Source organism: Babylonia areolata, chromosome 32 (genome assembly GCF_041734735.1).
Source record: "Babylonia areolata isolate BAREFJ2019XMU chromosome 32, ASM4173473v1, whole genome shotgun sequence".
NCBI classification, from domain to species: Eukaryota; Metazoa; Mollusca; class Gastropoda; order Neogastropoda; family Buccinidae; genus Babylonia; species Babylonia areolata.
In genome coordinates, this window is record NC_134907.1 from 19,211,734 (window position 1) to 19,216,733 (window position 5,000).

A 5,000-nucleotide genomic window follows, 5' to 3' on the forward strand; every position below is an offset into this window, starting at 1 on the left:
GAGAATGTCTGTTAACAACAACAAGAAAACAGTATCAGTATCAGCATCAGTAGCTCAAGGAGGCGTCACTGCGTTCGGACAAATCCATATACGCTACACCACATCTGCCAAACAGATACCTGACCAGCAGCGTAACCCAACGCGCTTTGTCAGGCCTTGAGAAAAAAGAAGAAAAAAAAAGAAAGAAAAAAGAAAGAAAGAAAGAAAAAGAAGATACTAATGATGATCATGATGATGATGATGATGACAAAAATAATACTAGATGAAAATAAATGAAAGACAATAATGATGATAAATAAACAAATAAATGTAAAACACACACACACACACACACACACACACACACACACACACACACACACACACACACACACACACACACACACACACAAGAGATATGCAACAAACATTCAGTTTCACAGATATGAAAGCACAAACAAATACACATAAACGTACACAAGCCCCGACACACCCCCCCCCCCCACATACACACACGAAAACAAACAAGAGAAACAGAAAAAAAAAAGAATTAAAACAGTATATACATTCAGTGTGTCTCCAGCATGAGTTTTAACAACTAAAAAAAACCCAAAACAAAAAAAACGAGAAGTGTTTGAGCAAGGTAGAGAGAGTGAGGGGAAGAAATAGAAGTTCGCATGATTATTAATTTGCACAATTAGAGGAAACTCAGGTAGTGTAACCAAATAATGACTCCAAATGCCCGCTTGGAAATATAAAAACAACAGCAATAATTGCATAAAAAAAAAGCTATAACTCTCTCTCAGACATATATTGTGTAAAGCATTTATACAAGTACAACATTGTACACGCAAAATAATCAAAGGAAAAGAGTAACTACATTATATTACCCACATAATAAACGTGTTTTTGAAAACTGTACCCACGAAACCAGGAGTGGAAGAAATTTCAAGATTACATTCGGGGGATTTTGGTGTGGAGAATGTTTAGAGATTTTCTCTAAAAAAAAAAAAAAAAATTCGCTCATGTTCTACCCACGAAACAAATATCTCTTCAGAGCACCTGTGCAAAGTTGTAGGTGTCACAGCAGAAATAGCAAATGTGTCAATTCGCGTTTTGTTTTCCGTTCATAAATGTTCCTGCTTTTTTCCTATGTGTGCAAAATCAACAAACGGTTAGCAACTTGTAGAAACTTCTATAATTATCTGTGATTCAGCAACTGGGAAGATGCGGGTATGGTGTGTAAGCTTAACGATGGTATACTGAATCTTTCCGTGATACCCATTCAAGACGATTTGAATAATTTCTCTGGGTGAAAGCTACTTTTCATGCTTAAATAATTTTGACTGGAGTGTATGGCTTCAATGGACTCAGACATCTTTGTACTTGTAATGTAATGTAATGTAATGTAATGTAATGTAATATAATATAATATAATATATATATATATATATATATATAAATATAAAGAGAATGAACAGCAACAAAACCTAAAAACGGCAATTGTTCCGGAAACACCAATCATAGTTCAGTGGTGGTTTCAATCACAACGGGGAAATATTACAATTTTAGTCGACTTTCCCATAATTAACCATGAAGAATAGAGTAAAGAATAGGATGAAAACAAGACGAGTATATGGTGGAAAAAGAACACACACACACACACACACACACACACACACACACACACACACACACACACACAGAACCGAAAGAGAAGAAATACTGATTACCTCGTAAATAATTGATCTCTGCACTTTATGCTTCGGGTTCCGAAAAAGGACGTAAAGGAGGTAACAATTGATTATGTTGAGCATGAGTGCTCAGTTCAGCTCAGCGTTGTAATTCAGGCATTATCAGGTAAACAAGCACTAACACAGGAGTATGAATATATATATATATATATATATATATATATATATATAGAGAGAGAGAGAGAGAGAGAGAGAGAGAGGTGTGTGTGTGTGTGTGTGTGTGTGTGTGTGTGTGTGTGTGTGTGTAGTTCGTGAGTTTGGCACTAAGAAACAAACCAAATAACGATTATTATTATTATTATTATGTTCTGTTCCGTGTCTTTAGCTCCGTTTCGCTTTATTTCATTTTGATTTAACTGTGTGACTTACTAGTATTGTGGAAAAAAAACAACAACAACCTAGCGTCAAATCCTGAATAATATTTCCTCATTTTAAAATCATATTTAAAAAAAATTATTTCATCTTTAAGGGCAAGTTAAGCGCATTGGAATGGTGAAAATGCAGGTGACAGTGTAATTCTGTTTTCTCTTTTTATTTCACTGTAGTTGTTGTAGAAAACGTGGATTTTTATTTATTTATTTATTTATTTATTTATTTTCTCTCATAAAGTAGTAACAGCACACTTGTATTTGTATTGGATGTTACTGTGTTACATATGGGTGCATGTTACGTGGTTAATCCGTGGCATGTTACATATGGGTGCATGTTACGTGGTTAATCCGTGGCATTTTTTCTTAATCATACATATATAACATGAAGATAGTTATAATTGTTATACCACTGATACACCCGTTTAGAAAAAAAAAAAGTTGGAAAAATTGTGAACAATTTTTTTTTTTGGGAAGTATTGATTGAATATTGACATTAATAATCACATTACATTATATCCAGTTTTTAATTTTTATTTATTATTACGCCACTGACATAAAAAAAAGAAGAAGAAAAGGTTGGAAAAATTGTGAACAAATTTTGGAAGACGTGATTTAATAACTACATCAATAATTACATTTACATTACATCCATTTTTTTAATTATTTATTTTTTTATTCGCCAACTACTGTTGGGTTAGATACAATGTTGTTATATTTGTTGATCTTGTTACAACATTGTGATCGTGTTTTAAAACAAAATTTTATGACACGGGTCAAAATGATACGCAGATTTACTAGTGCTTCAAATTCTTTGTTTTTGATATGTCATCTACAATTACATTTTGTTTAGTCAAGTGAACGTTTTTATTTTATTGGTTTTTTTGTTTGTTTGTTTGTTTATTTGTTTGTTTGTTTGTTTGTTTTTCAAATAAGGATCGGTTATATTTTTTTCGGTCTGACTAATGTTCAGTTAGAATATTTCTCTTTCGATCAGTATTTTTTTAAAAAAAAAAAGAATGTCACATTCTATTTATAGCTTAAATCAACGTCATATTCTTTTTATAGTGAAAGAGTTTTCTTATAAACATCATATTCTTTTTATGGTGAAGGAGTTTTCTTTATAAACGTCATATTCTTTTTTATGGTCAAGGAGTTTTCTTTATAAACGTCATATTCTTTTTTTTATGGTCAATGAGTTTTCTTTATAAACGTCATATTCTTTTTTTATGGTCAAGGAGTTTTCTTTCTAAACGTCATATTCTTTTTATGGTGAAGGAGTTTTCTTTCTAAACGTCATATTCTTTTTATGGTGAAGGAGTTTTCTTTCTAAACGTCATATTCTTTTTATGGTCAAGGAGTTTTCTTTATAAACGTCATATTCTTTTTATGGATAAGGAGTTTTCTTTAAATCAAAGCACGCATACAAAAATGGAAAGCAGATCACTAAAATTACTATTATTATTGTTGTTATTTATATATTAATTAGGATACATACATACACACATACATATGTATGCATGTATTTATTTACATACATACATACATACGTATATACATGACATACTTAAGTATATATGTATTTATTTATTTTTGTACTTATTTATTCATTAATTTAATTGTTTATTTATTTATTTAATATATCAAATTTCCGCTGTAGTACAGCTTTCTCAATGTAAGGTACACCAGCTTCAAAGAAATTGTATTCCGGCGAAAATTTGTTAAATTGTAACAAGAGGATTTATGGACACGAACAGAATACTGTTGATCAGTTTTTATCTCAAAGTTATATCTTACCCGTGTGCGGCTCTTACTTCAAGGTATTCTACAATTAGAGGAGCCCAGTATTGATCTCTGTACTATTGTTCCAGACATTTAAACACTAAAGATAAAGAAAAGATTTTTGACCTCACAGCAAGAGTGGCGTGAAAAAAAAAATTCAATCGTTTTTTTGTTTGATGCCATTTAAATCATCTTTTTTTATTTTTCATTCATTTAATTTTTTTAAAATGTTGAACACGCGATGCTGCCAAAAAGAAAATCTCTGTACCAAAGTAAAGTAAAATTAAGTTTGTGTATTCGTGATAATCATCTTTCTTGTTAAAAGGAAAAGTATGAAAAACCCTATTGTCTCTAAGCTGTGTTGTTGACCATACTTATACTGTGTTCTGTTCTTTGATACTGAACATGGAGACAATATTTTTCAAAGTGGAATCGTTGGAAGGCCCTTAAATTTGTTTTTTCTTTCTCAAATTTCCACTAACGGACAAAACTTTCTTTATCCCCGCGAAGGATTTTCAAATTAGGGCTTGAGTCTGTGAGAATGTTATCATCGAAACCCAATCTTATAGTTTTTGTTTAGTTTTATCAAGTTAGGTTTTAAGTTCGCGCAGTTTATACATTAAGATTGAGGAGATCTTCAACGCTTATTGGAGAGAATGCCATGTGTGCTGGTCATTAGGACTAGACGATAAAATCAAGGTCCCGATCTCCGCAGCAAACACTTTGCGCGTGTAAAAGAACCAATGGCAACAAAAGAGTTGTCCTTGACAGAATTGTGAAGAAAAAAAATCCAAGCGAACAGACTCTGTTAATTAAACAAAAACCAAAACAAAACAAAACAAACAAAAAAAAAAATGCAGACACAACACACACACACACACACACACACACACACACACACACACAAATTTAGATCGATAGATAGATAGATAATACTAAACGGATTTCCAAACGCAAATCACATTCAATAATAATCACTATTCACGTGTTTTTTGTTGTATTTTCTTAGCTATATAATGTGTTTCTCTTTAAAGAATTCTAAGTCGTGTGCGGACTTCTTGTGATTTACTGATTTTATGAAGTAGGGCCTACCCCTTTTTCCAGTAATTCTGTTCTT

The 5,000-nt window shown here is 31.8% G+C and overlaps 1 protein-coding gene across 1 annotated transcript in view; it reads left to right on the top strand.

Annotated features, from left to right (window-relative positions):
- The window catches only part of LOC143276633 (uncharacterized), a 34,220-nt gene that overhangs the window by 6,442 nt on the left and 22,778 nt on the right, over positions 1–5,000 (top strand). The window lies entirely within an intron of this gene.